This window comes from Trematomus bernacchii, unplaced genomic scaffold (assembly GCF_902827165.1).
Source record: "Trematomus bernacchii unplaced genomic scaffold, fTreBer1.1, whole genome shotgun sequence".
In the NCBI taxonomy this organism is placed as follows: Eukaryota; Metazoa; Chordata; class Actinopteri; order Perciformes; family Nototheniidae; genus Trematomus; species Trematomus bernacchii.
This window is the reverse complement of record NW_022987683.1, coordinates 2,013,583-2,033,623: the sequence shown is the minus strand read 5'-3', so window position 1 is coordinate 2,033,623 and position 20,041 is coordinate 2,013,583. Positions and strand designations below refer to the sequence as shown.

Here is a 20,041-nt window from a genome sequence, read left to right as displayed (position 1 = left end):
GGGCAGAGTTTTTCGCCGGTCAACGTGTGTAAAAGTTTAAATCTTCCGGACAAAATTATAAAAGTGCCGGTCAAAGGTCTTCTTTGTTATTTATTAAGCTTTAAAACAAATGAATAACGACTATATATAATAATAAAATACACGGAGCCTGTCCTCTCTTTTTCCTCTCTTCTGACAGCGTCAGTGTCTCATGCAGCAGCTGATCCAGTAATGAGTGACCCGGCCGACAGTAAAAAATAAACATATTTATAACTAGTTTAGGTAGTTTGAGAGGTAGGCTAATTAAAATAGCTAAGGGTGATGATCTGACTTGAAGTGTGTGTTTTGCTCTCGCTGCATCACAGCCAGAGGAGCTGCGTGTCTCCGTCCTGTCAGATTAGACTTCACTCGCGTTTATGTCCATATCGAGATAAAGATAAATAATCTGAATTCAGTGTGCAGTTTACTTTTGCGGGGGTGAGCAGCAGAGGTGGGGGGAGGCAGGGCTATTGCGTCATCATTATCACAAAATGATCGTATAGAGGCGATCACACGGAGCCGTATGACCCCCCAGAGCGCTCCGTTCCCAGATCTATCCACCTTTGGACCCGTTATCGTTTGCGGGGTCCGTTTCTATCGTTTAGTTACGGCCTCGTGTGGCAAAAAGGGCTATACGCAAGAGAAATATGCGGATACAACCCGTTTTCGTCCTCGTGGGGCACCAGCCTTACTCACACTTAAACGCATAGCCTACACCTTTAGTCACAAAACAAACAACATTCTTCAATCTGGCACACTAACACTAAGTACCCTATGCGAGCTGAGAGTCAGTGCACAGAGATAGAGCAGCATAACACACACACCTGAGTAAGATGACCCAGAGTTCAGAGAAAAAAACAATGAAGCATACACATAAAATATGACCTTTTAATTCGGCACTGTTTGGCATGTTTTATGTTCAAGATGTTGCTTGTCCAGTCATGACATCACCGATGAGCCACCACAGCTGAGCCATAAGGTTTGAGGCACTGAAATGCTCTCAAAATCCTGCTGTGTTGTTTTTCGATAACTCCAATACACCTGAGATCTGAAACCATTCTGAGACACTTACATGTTCCGAACAATTATTACAGACCTCCAACACTGTCTTGCAAAAAGGTAGCTAGCTAGCAGTTAGTCACAAGTTAAATCTGCATTATTGTAACTGCAACAATGGTGCAGATATATTTAGTTTCTCTTTCTCTTCAACGGGCTAATTTGTGCTGTAAAAGATACATCAAATCATTCATCGTGACCACTATATTCTTTAAACTGCCAACTACAAGAAAATTACCAAAAATAGTACTTTTCAATTTGTGCCATTCATTTTCATTGACAAAGGAAAACAATTCTATGTCATGCAGAAATAATTGTTTAAGTTTACCCACTGCCACAAAAACCATAGCTCTCCCCTGACCAGACACAAGAAATGTGCTGCCTCCAAAAGTACAGCAGTAAAATTGTTTCCTTTCACAGTGAGACATCCAAAATTGTACTTAAGTAAAAATACAAGAGTATTGGCATCAACGTATTTAATTTGGCACTTGGTAAAGGTTGGGATTATTTAAATCACTTGATATACTGCTGGGTAGCTTAACAATAATATGTATACTAATGATGTATTGGTTGATTTATATTCCATAATAAATCCATACCTGCAAAGTAACTCAATCATTAAACATTTTTGGAGTAGAGTAAAAAGTACAAAATTGCCTCCAGAATGTTGAAAAGTAAAAGGATAAAGTAGCATAACAATAATGCTTAAGTGTAGAAGTACCTACACAATTATTTGGGTAAATGTACTTAGTTACATTCCATCACTGAAAACTAGGGATGCCGATTGCCGGAATCAGTATCGGCCGATAACGATAGCCGATCCGATCGAGTGGGCGGGGCCTATGGGGATCTTCCATTTAAAGTGATGTTTAAAACTCAGTTAATGGGGCTCATTCACTGGCGCTTCCACAAACAACAACCAACATAATGATTACATTCAAATGAAGTACATTATTCAAGTTTACATTAACTTTGGATAATAACACGGGAGAAATGAGCTGAAGCGCTCTCTTTTCCTCTCTCCCTCTCTCTCTCCTGACAGCCCGTCAGTCCTGCAGCTCACTGATCCAGTAATGAGTGACCCACTGTCACTGACCCGACAGTGAAGAATAAATATATTTATAACTAGTTTAGCTTGTTCGAGAGGTAGATAAAATAGCTAAGTGTGTTAGGTCTAACTCTTAATGTGTGTTCTGCTCCGCTCACCGGTCCGTCACAGCGGGTGGAGCTGCAGTATTTCTGCTTCACACACGTTGCATACCGCTATTTTATTGTCTTTTTCGGACACTTAAGATACTGCCAGACTGATGAAGCCATTTTGGCGAGCTTGTTTTGCCGCGCACAGAAAAAAGTGTCATGTATTTTACGTCATTTTACGTCATGCGATCGGAGCATCCCTACTGAAAACAATGACATTTACATAAAAATGACTGTTGGCATGAAATAACAGTTTTCTTAAGTCTTAATTGGCAGTATAATTAAACCTGTGCAGAGGGTCTTATGGTTAAGCAAAAGGACTTTATTATATTTCCTTTGGACATAATTATACGAAGTTTACGCTAAATATTAAATGGTGCTTTTAAGCTAACAACTACCAACCTTGAAACCTCCGTCGAAAAAAAAAAAGTTTTCTCTATTACACCACAACCCAAGTTGCTAATTATAACAAAAACACAAGTTTGTTTAAAGTTGTACTGGATACAAGTAGAGGACTTGATAATTAAACACTCACCAGTTTGACGACATGCTGCACTTTTGACATTCTCCGGCTCCGTTTTCACAAACGCCATGTTTCTCCAGCTTCACGTTCAAAACATGTTAGCATTAACTTCGACGTTTAACACCGAACCTTTCGCACTTGTCGCCTACTGTACATAATATATCCGTTACTATATTTGACTTTCGCAATCCTCCGCAGTGTATCTTATTTGAATTCTGTAGCACTTCTCCCAAACAACAGTGCACGTGCAAAATCAAGACAGATTAACCACTGTCTCGAGACGTCAGGTAAAATTAGGGCTGTACCATAGTTGGGAGGGTGGTAGGGGACGGGGTCACACATTTTGACATTTGGGTCATTCCAGAATTGGAGGACATTTCATATCCCCCATATAAAAAATCTAATAATCCATGCCCAAAAAGCTAAAACATGCACTTGTTGTGTTAAATATACTTGTCTTGAGACAAGATGCATATAAAGTTGTAGAAAAAGTGGTTTCAAAATATTATTTAAAATATCAAATAGCTCTCGAACACCCCCTAAAATGGCCCTTTTCTCTTGTCCCAGCTTCTTGGTGACCAAGTTGCATGTCAAATATAACATTTAAAATAGGGTTTTTATTTACTTTTTTGGTATTATTCTATTGATATATGTGTCTTGTAATGGTAAAATCAATTTGTTAAATCATAAACACATTTTAAATAACAGTAATTTTGCACAGAAGGTGTGTCCCTCAACATGCGCGCAACCCTGTTACCGAAACCTTTTTAGCTTGGCAGAGGAAGTGAAAAAACTGTTTGTCGCATGACACAGTGGAAAGGACATGTGCTACTACCATGGGTAGACCAAAACTAAGTCCTCTCTTTTATTTGTAATATATTTCCAATCTTGTCACTCTTGAAGGAGTGTGGCACTCATACAAACGCAACCCTTTTACTCAAATTATGAGACTAAAACAAATTAATTTCAAATGTATCTTTCTTTAGTTAAATATCTAAGTGTGTCCATTCCTTGACAATAGCATTACATTGTGCAGCTAGCATTAATTCCTGAGGTAAAAGCTAAAATTAGCATTGATTTTCAACCCTGTTACTTGCAACCCTGTTACTATAATTAGAGTAACAGGGTTAATTCTTCATTGGAAAATATACATTTGATGCCTTAGCTGGGAAAATCACTTTTTTTGATGGTTTATTATCTGTTTTTCCTAAATACATAACAAAAAATAATAAAATGAAAGGTTCATTTTTCAAAAATGTTGGTGTCTAAATTGTCCTCCAATTCTGGAATGACCCATTTACCATCACAGCTACTAGCGTGCTAGCTATAGCATCACAATGATCTCGCCAGTTGTTATTACAGCCAAGTTGACGTTTGGTTTAATGTAACTAACAACAAATGTTCCTCTTGTGCAAATGAATATCAAAGGCTATTGTGCATACGTCAATAGATTGTAGGTACAAGTTCATGACTGCAATGGATCGAACCTTCTTTTTTGTAACAATTCCCTTAAGTGCCTGTTGCTGATCAAATGATCAATTTAAATGTATATTTGCAAATATAGTATTACTGGATTGCCATTAAATGTTGACATACATACTTGTCATACAGAAAAATCTGTCCATAATTCTGCAACTCTGTTATATTCTCATACATCCGCAGGGAATGCCATGCTCTCAGTCCATCTTGTCAAAGTCAATCTTGTCAATTGTATTACTCAACTTGAACCAATGCATATTTTAAGAGCTCCGCTGTGCGTGAGGGAAAACATTTGAAATAAAAAGAATAAAATCAGAAAATGGTTACATGCCTTTTTTTTTTTACTTAACTGAACCAGTCAGGGAAATATGAAATAGATCTATTTGCAATTTCAGGCAGGGAAGCAGCCTACAGCTAGCTCTGACATACCCAGTCCCTTGCCCCCCACTCTCAGGAATAAGAGGCAAGGTAAAGGCCTGAAGGGTTGTGAAAGCCATGCTCTCCAGTAAGCATAAACATGTTTAGCATTTAACACTGTACATGAGCTACAGGTCTCTATCTCAAGCTTCAGTCCCTCTGTTTCTCTGTCTGTGTTTGCTTTCCGTGCCTATCACCCTGGTCGTGAACATGACTATGTGTGATACGTTCCTGCTCACGTTGCATCTCGAGGCATATTCCGTGCCCTCTAAGCATGTTAAAGGAAATGGGTAATAGCTGCAATCTCCTTACTCCTCCACATCACTTCCCACAACTGCCCTCGCAGCCTGCAGCTCACTATCCAAACTCTATGTGGATTGTTCCCCTTGAGTTCACCAGCTGCCTATTTGACGCAGCATAATCAGTGGAGCATATGAATGAGGGATGAGATGCTTTGGTAACAATAGGCCAATGGAGGAGGAAGACAGACAGAGTGGAGAGGAAAGCATCAACCCACATGTAGGATTCACTAAAGTATTATACCAGAGGACATTTCTCTACACTAACCTGTGAAGCTGAGAGTTCTTACAGTAAGGATAAAACACCAAATCAAACATTCCAGATGAAGTATGGGCCAAGAGATATGAGTGAGAGCCTAGGGACACCTACCAAAGGTCATGATTTGGATTCAAACCCATACGATTTAACCAAATCTCACATGAGCCCCAGCCTGAGGGACTATTCGGTTCCCCCCAGGAAATGACTGCTAGAGGTGAACATTTAAGCCACCTGTTTCCCTACCCTATAAACAAATGCATTAGCCATTCCCAAGGCCTCAGTAAATTCATTAAAACAGCAGGGAGTGGACCAGGCGGAGACAGGTGACCCCTTCTTCCAACTGACTGACAGCCAAGGTGAGGCAAAGTCAAACCACAGGTTGCTCCCTGCACCCTCACTAAACCTAATTTCCTTTCAGGCTGTTTCTTTTTCTGGGAGACTCCTACAGTGTAAAGTGAAAAGGCCATTTTGTTTCTCCCCTTCTTCCCATACATTCCTTCCTCTATCTTACCAAATTGTCTGTTTTTTTGTTTTATATAGTCATCCACTTTGTACTTGTTCTGCCCCTGGTAGCCACAAACAAGCCAAAACGTACATGGATTAAAAGCTGCCCATTCCTCTTTCCTACGACACTTTGACCTTCTTACTGTTTGTAGCTGCACATTGGTGGCATAAATATTGCCCTAACAGATGCACACAAAGAAACTTACTCAGATATGGCATTGATTGAGAAGAAATCCCCAACTTTTTCACTACAATTTTGAGATAGAAGGAAGAGCAAACACAACATACTGTGGGTGCACATATATGCTCCCTATGCCTTCACCTCCTTGTACCCTCTCACCTCTCTCTCTGTGTTTGCTGTGACACCCAGCAGCTGTCCAATGCCATGTCATGGCCTATCAGGACCATCTGTAGGGGTGGGAAAGGCATTAGCTGCCCCATCAGCATACTCATTTGACCCTTCCTTAGGTCACAGGTGGTGCCTGGGGACATCAACAGGTCACACACTTGCACAAAATGCATAATGCATTCATACACAACTTTCTCTTAAAGGTCGCGTAGGTAATCTAAAGGATGTGATCATTCTTGCCGACACACAGTTTTAAAATGTATGTAAATCCTGCATGATGGATACTTAAGACACCCCTTTGTATTTTGATGTCAACTAAGATACATTTGATCACATTTACACACACACACACACACACACACACACACACACACACACACACACACACACACACACACACACACACACACACACACACACACACACACACACACACACACACACACACACACACACACACACACACACACACACACACACATAAATGCATACTGAGCAAAACTGCTTTCACAATGTACTACATAAATCCCTACAGTATTTATTTTACTGAAAATCTTCCAAAATTGCACATGTGGTCAGACAAAATGTATGCACTTGAAAAGAGCTTACATAGATTTTACGCAGCTACCTTAAGTGCACTGAGAGGCTTGGGCTTAACATGACCTCATCACTAAATTTACAACATTACCTGACGCAAGACGCAGCAGCACCGAACATCAAAGGGCTCCAGTCAGCAGTTCTCTCCTTAAGCCTCTATTATGCTGGTTTCAAGCCTGGCTTGGTTTGAAAAAAAGTACAAAAACACGAAGAAGAAAAGAAATGCTGCAAGTAATAGAAGAGTTGGGTAAGGAAGAAAGGACAAGGGGGGTAAGAGGAGGTGGGGGGAGAGGAGGAAGTCCTACAGTCATTATTAGGACAGCCGAGGGCTGTAAATCAGACATAATCATAGCAGTGCTTTCCCACAAGGGCCACAAGCCCTTCCCACTGGCTTCACACAAGTCAATAATTAATAAAAACGGCAGCTTAAGCCATCCCCAGTCCACACATACACACAAATAAACAACCTTTGTCTTTAGAAAAAGGCTGCCTGAGTCGCTTCATGGTTGTTTACTTCCTGAGAACTGCCATTCATTTCTGCAACAGCAGTTAATAGAAAATATTGTAAGTACTGTCATGAAGGTAAACAATGTCTGCACCAAGCCAGAATCAGAATAAAAAAGGATGGAGAAAAAAAGTAGAGGCAGAAGACAGAAAAATATTGAAAAAAGTAAAAAAAATGCGCCATTCAAATACCATTAGCACACACACAAATACTAAGACACACACATGCACACCTCTAATTCATCATACAAAAGCCAGAGCAGCAGTTGTTCCACAGGGAGCTCTGCACACAAACTCAGAGTACACACGCCGTCTATGATACACACTCTCACTCACAAAACGTGAGAAGTATGCTGGTAGTGTGTGAAACGAGGTGCTGAGAGAACAGCTCCTTAGTGCTTTAGCAGGAGAGAGCAGCAGTCCAGGATCTGGAGCTATCCAAGGTTTTGAAACACTCCCACTCCCTCGAAAAACAATTGTCTGGAGAAGAGATTGGGGAGTGGAGGAAGAATTGGCTGAGGACAATAACTGTCCACGGCAATGACTCAGCAGCGTGGCTCTCCTTTCAGCACACGCTCTGTTTACGTGCATGGAGTAAGCCACTGTCAGACTGTTTACTTATACCTTTGATATGCAATTGAGTATCCCTGCTGCTATGAATACGGCTGCTGACTGAATAATCCTGTTTACTGACAGAATGGACCACCTAAAGAAAAACAAAAATATGTAGCTGCCTACAGTTTTCATTTACATACATTTTATTTTTATTTGTATACAATATTAATAAAAGAAATTCACTGCTAGGAGGAAGAACATGTAAATTAAAGGAACACACTCAAAATACTAGCTGGTCTTCTTATATACTTATAATATTTTCAATTTAACCTAGGATGTGAAAAATATGTATGCAAAATGTGATTAACATAAACAGTGCTTGTCGATCCCATGAATAAGATTTTCCTGGCAACTCAGTCTGAGAAATTCCTGACATTATAACTGGAAGAAAACACTGCCAAACAAACCAACGTGTGCTACTGGAAGTGAAGTACAGAGAGTGTTAATGCAGCTTGATTATAACATAGTGGAGATACTTTCCTGTCCCTTATTGCTGTATTGACTCTGTGAAAAGATTCCTATTTCAAAGGTTGGTTTCAGGTTCTGCAGAATGGCAAAGATGAAATATGAGTGCAACAGTTTGCACTGAGCCAATCGATGTTAGGAGTTTTGTAACACGATTAATAGTCTAGATTTAATTCATTATTGATATATGTGCTCTCCTACATCTACCTGCTATTTGTTAGAAGCTACATTTTAAAGCTTCAGAGAGAAAATTGATTTAAAAATGTTAAAAGTATTGACTTTTCTACAGAAATGGAATTTAAATCATGAACTAAATCATGTATAGAGCATGTGAACTCTGGTGTGCAGCATGGGTGACCAGGGTGAGCTACTTTAGTAGAAACTGAAAGGTTTTGTGCAATACAAAAGTAATTGTAAAAGTCAAGGTTAGCTGATTTACCCATGTGGCTTTTGTGTGAAAAAAAAGTGTAATTAATGCGGTTTTCTTACAAAATTAATCCTATTTAGTCTCATCCTGCTAGTTTGGTTATTTTAGAGTGCACTCTTATTTTGAAAAAAAATATGTGATAATTACATGAAATCTTAATGATTTGCATGCCCTCACCTAAAATAATATTCATGTCAATACTTTTTATTTATTTTTATAAATCTTAAAAAGAGGTTGTATCCAGACAAATTAGCTCATGTATTTGTCTTCACCATGATCCAACTAACTGCTAATAAGCATGCACTTTTGCATGCTTGGGCTTAATGACTTGTTGCTCTGACAACATCTTTGAAAACCCATGAAATCCAACTCATGTCAAGTCATTACCATCTGAATATTCAAAGAAAGAACAGGGCACAGTGTGTGTGAGCAGAAACAATGCATGCGAGCAGAGAACTGTCCGTGGTGATGAATTCACAGCCGCTCACAACACAGTGGCAGTGCTGGGAGCTGTCTGTGGTGCTGAAGTGTGCCAATGGGCCGTGTGCATAAGGCATGTCCTTCCTTGATGGCCATTGAGTCCTCACGGTCTATCCCACAGTGCATCTTGCACCCATTGTTTCCGGTTCAGCTGTCCCACTCTGAACCGGATAGGCTGGAGGTGGCAATGCACTGTGGGATATGCCACAAGCACTTAATGACATCAACGAAGGTCACTGAAATTCTCAGAGCAGACACTAACCGTTAAACTACAAGTAGTGGAGTGAGGAGAGATGAGCAAAGATAAATAAAGCAACAATATTAAGAAAATGATATGCGATGTTTGGGTAAGGCTTGTCTCAGACGCACAAAACAAGTTTATAGGGCTTTGTTGAACATGTTCTTCTTGTTTCTATATAACCCATTGTGGTCTGAAAAGGTTTAAGCCTTGAGCTAGGCATTTTCTTTGAAAGTATGCTGATTCACAGTTTTTCTCCTTCACCCAGATATCAATGTAAATGCTTTCTGCAACTGACGGATGATTAAACTTACGTGCTGAGATTTGACTTATCTTCTGAATTTCAATCTGTACAAAACATGGCAGCTGTAATACAAAGTTATACTTTTTCCAGAATTCATTTTTGGAATAAATGTAAGCTAAACAAATAAGTGTTAGCCAAAAGCATTTTCTTTCTTTTATATCTGTGATTTATTACACCTGCTGTAGTTTAAATTGTTGTTCACAAGATTTTACGAGTCTCATCAGCTTCTTTACACGGCCCATATTTGACTGATTATTCCAGCACACATCTGTTGTGCTCAAACAGTTTGAAGTGTTTGCTTCTCTGATTTAAATGTCATGGCAGAGACTGAGCTTGTGAGGTGTAGCATTGATTTGCAAGGCTATATATAACAAAACAATAATTATGTATTCTGCCATTAAAGATTGATGAGTGCTGATTTGATCATTTTGCAAATGTAGAAAAATACCTGGTAATTATCAAAACCTCTGCACTGTGAGAAAGGCAGGGACTTAATGTGTCTTTCCCTCCCTGGCAACAGAAAAAAGGTTAAAGGAGATGGAGACGTTAACGTATGAGGAGAGAACAACACGCTCTCTCTCTCCTCATTGACTTGCCCCGGGCTACACAGGTGTGACTAAGTCTTATAGATTCACGGCTGATGGCAGAGCAGGGTTAGTGAGTGAATAGTGGGTAACCGGAGCAAAGTGCCCGCCTTGCAGATCCTTGGAGAAAATGGCTTGGCAAGAGAGAGAGCTCTCGATCGATAATACTCTGAAGAAGTTTGATAGGTTTTTGGTGGGGCCGACTTTCAACACAGCATCTGTGCTCTGGAAGACCTAAGAGCTCTGCTGGTTTCCTACCATCTTGTTTTCTCTGTTGATTCTCTGTCAGCCTGGAAGCTATTCACTGGGATGATATTGATCTTTCCTCTTACTGAATTGTGGACACTATTACCCAACTGTTCTTCTTGTCTAATTTGTTCTGAGAATGTCAAATTGAATAAACCTGTGTTTAGAAGGAACTGCCACTGAGATTTGATATATTAAACCTAACCTAACCTATACATGTTAAGAAATCCATGTATTGTGCATCTGAATTTCATAAAAAAAGGTAAATAAGCAACAAGCCATATGGAAACACATTTGCCAGGGTTCCACTCTGCATCTCTGCTGCTGATACAATATGTGGCACAAACGCCTCCCGTTTCCCACCTTTTACAGATTGCTATACACCAGGGGCAATGTCAAATCTTAGTTATTCTAGGGACTTGCTGCGGAATGGGAGGCACAATACATGCATGCCAGTCCCGAAATACCATGCCAAATGGTGTGACACTGATTAATCCTGGACTGCTCCTTTGGAAAATGGAAGAGACGGAGAGAAAGGGAGACTTGGAAACCCGGTGAGTGCTAAACCCCCGCAATCAGCAGCATTAATAGCAAGAGTGGCTCCGATCCCAAAACAATCAGATCTGGGCTTATTTCATATCTGGGCAATGATTCGAGTGGCTGCAGCTTTGGACATCTTCCGACATTTGAAATTAAACAAGAAATGTTTTAAAATACTGATTCATTAAAAAGATATTGGCTATGACAATGTTATATGTTATATAACACCAATAGAGCTTAGCATCAGTGACGTAAGTGCTGTTTTTTTAGCACTGCACTTGACTGCAATTCACCTGTCCAATATCCAATCTGTCCAGTCATGTGCTGTTCCTTTTTTCCTCTGGGAAATGTAGAAATAAATAAAATATGTACTGTACTGTGTCACTATTGGGCTATATTTGTTTTAGAGTTGATCAAACAAGGTAAATTGCGTTAAAACATATGATTTCATTATGATGTTAAAATCGAACACGTAGTAAATATGCGTTTTGCGCATGGTTGTGAATACGAAATGTGAAAATATGAAAGTGTAGAAGAAAAACGTATGCAACAACAGTGCACTACACAGCTATGAATATCCAAGTATGGCAAGGGACGTGGTCCAAAAGACTAATGAAAAGTCTGCACTGCATCAGAGCAGTCACTCAGCAAGTCTCACTAAAGCTCTGGATTGATGGTTGGATTGAAATGGCTGGACTGAGATGGAGGGAGGGACGGATTGTCTGCGACTCTGCTCTCCCTCTCTCTCCTCCCCCGTCCTCCCCCTCTTTTCCTCTTACCATCATTTAGAAACACTCAGCCTTCACGTCTCTGCTTTTCCCCTTCAAACTGTGAAAGTGGCAGCCAAAGTGGCAAATGTGACACAGGCCTCATATGGCCCTGACAAAGAGGAAGATGGCAAAGAAAAGCTGCATCGACACAAGAGAAGCCATTAAAACTAATGTTTGTAACGGGACATATGGTACAAACAAAAATTAACACCTTAGCTATCAAACTTTCAATTTGTACCTCGCCAAAAAGCCAAGTACATGTGGAAGAACTACAGTTAGTGCATCAAAGCAAGATACATAACAACTATAAAAAAAGCAATAAAGCTGAATGTGATTGAATTCGAGTACCCATTTCATTCCTGTGTTCTCTGTTGAATCCCAAAATGGTGTCAGCAGTCATCGCTCAATTGTGCTTGTCTATTCCTGGCTCATTACAGCTGAGAGAATGGTGCTGTACAATTGTTTGACCCTTCCTGCTCAACCTATGTCCTTGGCTGCTGAGAGCGCTCCACGAGAGAGTTCTATGGGATAAATGGTGGCTATTCCCACTCTCTGCCCTGTGGCTGTCTGCAAACAAAGAGCCATGGTATCTGTTACGAGAGAAGGCTGACGAAGGTACGCTGGCTGCACAAACCCAATGCAGGCAGCCCCAACTCTCTAAAAAGGATCCATTGTGCCCCGCCAAAGCCTTTCCCTCTTAGCGGTGAAGTGGCCATTGTGGCCCGCAGAATAGGCAACCCTCTCCATTGCCTGGCAGGTAAAGTGACGCCGTGATGAGGCTGAGTGTGGCCGCGGTCGTAACAGTAGACAGTCTCTCAGTATCATGACCTCCATCAGCCCCAGAGTGCCCCCTGTGGCTCACTCCATTCTCCCAACAGGTGGGGACCATCCAGACTTAATTCCAGCCAGTGAATAGAGCCATAGGAACAGGTGCATTCTGATATTGGAAATAGCCGATATTGGAGTTGTGCGGTTGACAGTTTTTACCATGTACGTCTCAACTTTGGACAACTTGTATTGATTTTGCTGCAGGGGTGGTTCTTTGGAAATAAATTCCTGTATGACAGGAGAGACAAAAGCCTTATGGATTTCTGGGAGAGGAATAAAGTGCGGTGGAGCACAGCAATTCTCTTAAGAGTTCCACACAGTGAGCAATATTTTACAGCTTTGCTCAGTCAGCTAAGGAGTTTGGAAGAGGAGTTTAAAAGAAAGAAAGAAAAACAGTGGCAAAACAGTCATTACATGTGGGGCTGATGACGCTGTATGTCCATGGTGTTAACTACAGTTTATGTGCAAATTAGAATAGGGAACACAATTCTATACTGTATATATTTACTACATCTTTGAAAATGCTGTCTATTTTTCAGGTGGATAATCTCATGATATGCTTTGTTGGCCAGAGAAAGAATCCATTAAACATTCCTCTAGAGACAAAAAGGCTTATCATGGGATCAGCTTTTATTTGATTGCAAATGGCTCTGTCCAAACAAGTAAGTGACACTGGTAAAGTCCAGCGCTTAGCTTTGTTTAGCTAGATATGGAAGTATTATGCAAACACATTGTATGATTATGCACAACTAGAAATAGTGTTGGATGAGTGATATCCCACAGTATAAGGATTAGTAACTAACACCCACTCTTCAATTATGAGTATAAAACTCTTATGTTGGCTTTTTTTGTCCCATATTCCATGTTATGCAACCTGCTCCAGTTTGAAATAGAATCATTTCACAGCTAACCACATGTTAGCATATGCCAGAATGGATACAGTTCAGACAAAGATGGAGACAGTCTTGGTGTGGATGATGACACAAAGCCAAATGAGTCTCGAAAAAAACACCACTGTTGACAACAAACTCAGAGAGGAAGGACTTCAGGTCGTCAGATTGCAGGTGAACACGTTACATCATCATCAACAGAGTGTTAATATCAGCTTGCTTTGTCCAGAACGTGCCCTTTCAAGTGGGGAGGTAGGGAGTCTGGGGCGATATTTTTAAACCTGAGAAACAGCAGCTGCCGTTGCGCTGGAGTTATGTGGGTTAAACAGCTCACTGGCGGGTGCTAAGGAGATATGTCTCACACTTGAAACATAAACCGGTCCTGGTAAACTCTCCAGCCCAAAATCCTCCCAAGTCTAAGTTGGAGGACACCCGAGGGAGATGATATTTGAGGTGAGGCCAAAAACAAAATGCCTGTTTTATCCCTCCATTATTAATACTCCCTTATTCTCTTTAGGAATATCAAGCTGAGCCTCCTAAAAGGCGGAAAATATGGAAATGCAAATATTTCAAATCTTACCACTGGAGGCTACGGCGAACATCTTCATTAATTCATTGGCCTGCTTTTTGTGGGTTACTCTGATTTTTAAAAAGGAGGCTGGGATTCCATTACTTTCAACTGTTTGAGAGAGGAAAAAAGCCCTCATCCAAGATTCAAATGTACGAGCGAGCTCTCATGAATTCATGACCCAATCTTTGCGGAATACAGTAGAGTATGTGGCAAAAATCCAGGGTTTTTCAACACACAATTAGAAAGACCAAAGGCAAGTTGTTAAAAGCCGCGCAGAGAGCTTTGAACCCAACTGCTGCCATCACGCATCCATTTTGAGCCCTTTTTCTCTGGTGCCGACAGAATGACAGGAGATGTACTGACTTTGACATCCTCAATAATAAGTATCCTGCTAGAATGACTCATATTAGTACAAATCTAGACACGGATATCCTACCGGTGAGGCTCGATCAGATCGATGGGCCATACTGTATCCCTTCCCTCTGTCTTTCCACCACCCCTTTCCTTTCTCTCACAAATCATTCCATGCAATCACTCAGAGACAAAAAGCAGTCTTTCAATCCAGCTGTCCATCATAGGCTGTTCTACCTCTACTCAGCAACTGCTTAATAAAAAAAAAAAAGAGAGATTGAAGGGCAAGACAAAAGAGCTGGCGGGGCACGTCTTGCTCATAATGGCACCCACAGCTAAAATGGAAGGAGTGAGGAGGAGTAGGGAGAAATCTTTCTATCAAATTCCTTCCTCTTTTTTATGCAAGGGAAAGTGTCTGTCTTCCTTATAGCTCCCCTAAGCTGCTTTAACCTCTCTTCTCTCCCACTCTGCGGGTGGATGCTGGACGGGAAGATGGATGAGGGCCGGACGGCAAGCGGCAGAAGAGTGAGTTAATGAGGCAGATTGCTCTCTTTGCCTCCTTGCGAGGGATTACAGGAAGATTACCCATTCTGATTCTCTTCTCTTACAATTTTCAATCCCTCGGTCTCTGTGGCGGTAAACCGGAGGGGTGCCACGGGGCGGGGAGGGGCGTGGGGAGGGTGTGAGGGCCAATGTTTTGATAGAGGTGAGATAGAAGACAGTGCCTCGGCTCTCTGTCAGGGGAAAATGACAGCTGCTCAAAACACTGACCTGCGAAAGGATAGAGTTTCTGACTGATGCTTGCAATCTGACAGCTGCTTCACAGGCTGTGCTTGGCCTAAATATACCCAGCATGAGACTGAATATCTAATAAATCGAGCTCCATCATTAGATCCAGTCCCTCTTCAGATTCAATATACAGAAATGCACAACAAACATTTACAACACCTCAAATTATGCTTTTGAAAAGGTGTTGTCATTCCACAGTGTTCAAATGGCATGCTGATTGTGTGTTGACCTCATGGCATTTGAGTTGAAAAGCTGGAGATTTAGTATGCAGGGAAAGTTGTTAGGAGCCTAATGTCACAGGGATGAGCGAAAACAAAGAGAAGCACGGGACCTCAAATCCACTTCTTGCACTCACCGCTAGCGAACAGTGAAAAGGTCTGGAGAAATTATTCAAATTGCAGGGGAATTTGCAATTATTATAAGTCATCTCAACCCAAAAAAGCAATGTTAAGCACCCTTCATGAAGTACACTGAAAGCTTGGAGAACAAAACTGGCATCATGTATGGGCCCACTTTCTGTCTCCTATTGTATTATTATAAAGAGGAGAAGCTATTAGGTATTTCCAGAGCCATGTCTAAACCAAACTGATAGTTGGTATTTTTTGGCTAATTTGGATATGACAACGGATGTGCTCAGGAAAAGTAATATTGGTGCTGTAATTCTTCAGATAAATGTCTATGAATTTACCCACTGGGCAACAAAATGTAGCTCTGATCCATTGCTCAAGTGTCAGTGGAGTCTTCCAACAGTGTCCTGGCTTTATGAGACCACACATTTCTGGCATGTCAAAGGAAATGAGTCAAATCACCTCGCTTGTTTTCTAGTACAGGGCTTCATTTGCATTAAGAGGACAGAAAACTCAATAAGCACTACCTTTTCCAGTGTGTGCTTCAGCAAATAATCCATACTGTTTTATATGTTCCTCTTCAACCAATAAGTTCATGGCAGTCATTCACAGCTGGGAGACTTTTCATCAAAATGCACACTTAGCTATAAGAAAATCTGAAGAATAAAAAAAGTGAATTACTGACATTTATCCCACCTAGCCACTGTCTATCAAGAAGGACGGATAAGTGATTTTAGTGATCAAAATGCAAATATTTATGAAAAATTAAGCGAGCAGTCTCGTATTTATTCTGAAAAACTGAACACATCTTCTGTATAAAAAGGCAGAGTAGCTCAGCGTTTCCACAGACGCTTATGTGGTGTCTGCTTTCCTCCTCTCCTCCCATCCCTGCGCCGCTGAACTAACCTTACCTACATCAACTCTGTTTAATTATTGTTACCACAACTAAACCCACAACCCGACTGGTATCACATAATGAGTGATCTACCGGCTTGTAGTCCTTGTTAAATATCCTCTGGTTCGGGGATTTTGTGTAGAGACACCGTTACGCACCCCAGTGGGCGTTTGGCGACACGGTGGCGCAGGAGTCGCTGCATACAGTTGCAGCAGGACTCGGTGCAACATAAAGCTCCCAAATATATACGTACTGTACTGTACGCATTTTACCACGTCGTGCTGTTCACATTAACTTAGAGATAAATACTTATCAGAGAGCATTAACACCACAGATGGTCAGACCAGACAGGCTGCCCTCCAGCACCCAATTATAATGCAGCTGTCCAGTAAAGAAAGTATACCCTGATTACCCTCCGGTGGCCTAATTCCCCGCGTCAAAAAGCTTCTATTATAGCATTTAAAATATACATTAGTTGTAAATAATTAATGATAAACTAGGGCGATGTTGGCAAAATCATGATCGACTCTGGTGGGTACAATCCAGCAACATTTTTAATTCAGGGATTTGGAGTGAAGGAGAAGTACGTGTGCAAGTAAGCATGCTGTGTGTGTGGAAATTAGGCCACATGTACTGTATCATCAACAGACTACACTGTGTGTCTACAATTTAGAGAAACAAATCTAAACGGGAGCTGTTGAAATAAAACGATACCCCGAGTGTCGGAAGCTGGAATAATAACCGTCTGCGTAAATAAATCCACATTTTACAGCAAAACTGACTTTCAGCGATCACTGTGATATGTTTACACTCTGTCACGCGTGGCTTCAAACATACACGTCCATCACACCGAATTCAACGTGTCTGCTCCCAGAACCGCAGAAAACAAACAGCAGAACACGAATCCACTCGCTTCCCAAATCTCCTCCAAATATTGACCCATTACGCATCGTTTGCTGCCGGCTTCCTCTCAGCGGAACAAAGCCAACAATTGTTAATAATTGGTATATGATAAGTCTAATTCTAAGACATTTTCCATTGACTTCACCTGTCATCATGTGTACGGCTTTAGTATAGAGTGAGAAATCCCCCCACAGAAATATGTAGTCACAGAAAAGAAGAGAAAAGTCCTTACTTGTGTTTTGCAGCAATTCCTCCGATAATATCCTCCAGTCTTGGGGAGGTTTGTAAAGATCCCTGGATAAATCTGTAGCAGTTCACGCTTCTTTGTTTCTTTTTTTTTTTATCCAGAGCGTAGAGGAGACCAGAACGAAGGTTTTCTTTACCCCCTCTCTCCTTCAAGACAGATGTGAGTCCTGGCCGACTCGCTCCACCTGCATCCCCGCTGGAAATACCAACCACAAGGCAGAACATGCGACTTCAGAATTTGTTTTCAGAATAAAACTCCTAAATTAGTATGTCATTCGGTGGCTTTTATTGTGGAGGTTCTGTTTGGCGGATGCTTCTGTGTGTTTCTGGAGGATTTGACGCATCTCCACCTGCATCCACTGGAAGAGACACAGCAGCATCAGCAGCGGCACCGCACTGAGGAGGCCGCCCACAGAGACACGCCCCACTCCGGCTGGAGAAGGCTATTTCACCCTGGGCGAGGAAGCGAGAGGGAGGTCCTGGAAATGCTGTGAAAAGTATACTCCACTTTCCTGTGTCAATATTTCGGAGATGTGAAAAATAGTTTGGTGGAAGAAAATGTGTGTAAACCTGATAAACCAGTGAGGGATTTCAAGAAAAACATATATAATCAATAGCAATTAAAGAAATAAATGCTATACAGTCCCATATCGACAACATAAAGGATAACATTACACAAATAATGGCCTGAAGTACGGTCACAGCTGCCTCAAATAATGATATTCAGATGAAAGCAGAGCCTATCCTCAGCTAGCTGTGAACCTAATTATATACACTACACTGTCTGGCAAAATGGAACAATTACTAATGAGTCACAAACTTTCAGATATAACCATCAGGTGCACTGCTGCTATTATTTGCTAATGACTGCCCACACCCTCCAACATTTCCACGGGCAATTATGTAGACAAAACAGTGGGTCCATGAGCTCATCACCATAAAGGGAGAAAAACAGCATAAAAAGACATTTTCTTCCAAATAATGCATGCTCCTCATCAGTGCATTTAGTTGGATACAAACAAACATATCCCTCATAAAGATGAATGATTGATAAACACTATTATAAAGAAGAAGAAATATTGAGTTATGGTTTATTTAACAGTTTAAAAGTACCTGAATGATAACCAATAATAATATTAACAGCACTTTAAGTGTCTCAAGATACAAGTAATAGTAAACAAATAATATACTAAGTAATAATAGGACCGAAGTATCACTCTTATATTCTATTCACATATATTTTACTCAAAACATTCATAGTATTTCAGCCATATAAAATGCATTCAAAGGTATGGTAATGTTGGAAGGCAGAGCTGTTCAAGTCGAATGATTTTCTAGATAATCTGAATATCCACAGCTTTATAGCATCTCTTCTTGTGCCCACTGAATTCAAAGTTGTTACCAGTCCAGAAAGCACTGGCAGTTAGTTAAATGCATTACATTTGCACCCTGAGTAAATAAGACCCTAATCAACAATTGAAAACACTGTTGTGTGTTTTTCAACAGATAACAAGTGGGATCAGTTAAGACTATAGCCATTCCCTTAGTGCTGCACCCTCACCTGTTACCCTAGGCTGCACTGCCATTGCTCATGCTGAAAACAAGATGTCACCTGCACAAATGGGACTATTTGATCTGGGCAGAGAAGAGGGTCATTTAAGTCAGGGCCAGGCCATTTGAAGCTGAAGCTACATTTCTCTCCCTCTCTCACTTTCTCTTCATTCCCTCTCCTCATCATGTCAGACACTGGGCTGACAAAGTTCCTCATTAGAGGCCCAGCCTGGCCTCACTGTGCTCTGTTGCTCCGTCTTTCCTTAGTGGGAGAACAACTGGGTCCGCTCATCATGTCCTCCACATTGCCATGGTGAAAGTCTTAATTTCAGCCTCATTCACAGGATATTTCTAAGAGTAGTGTGGTCTTTCATATAATCATAGATTTCAGTTATAAGTCGAAAAGTACAGCAAATATTTAAAAAATGTACACGTTAAAGGTCCCCTATTATACTAGGAGAAGATTCAGGTGAAAAGATGGGGGGAGGTTCCTTGGTTGGTGATTGGCTAATGGTTACACAAGCCAAAAAATCTTTATGACATCATAAAGTGGGCAAAATCTGATCAGTTCATTTTCAGACAGGTTTTTATATAAATGGATCAGGACAAAAAGAGAGTGAATCTTCTTTCCTGAAACTTTCAGAATCTCTTTACACAGAGGGGACACATGTTGATGTAGAAAAGTGGATTTTGCATAATAGGTGACCTTTAAGAGTACAAAAGCAAAATGAGTTAATGGCTAGTTTACGCCTCAGTTCTCGTCAATCACTAACCATTTGGAACATTGACCACACAAACA

The 20,041-nt window shown here is 40.9% G+C and overlaps 1 protein-coding gene across 1 annotated transcript in view; it reads right to left on the bottom strand.

Moving 5' to 3' along the window:
- Positions 1 to 17,787, bottom strand: part of nrxn2b (neurexin 2b) — a 619,828-nt gene extending 602,041 nt beyond the window's left edge. The window contains 1 exon segment of the mRNA XM_034136360.1: positions 17,678 to 17,787. The gene's annotated coding sequence lies outside the window, so the exon portion shown is untranslated.
- Positions 17,788 to 20,041: the final 2,254 nt, after the last annotated feature.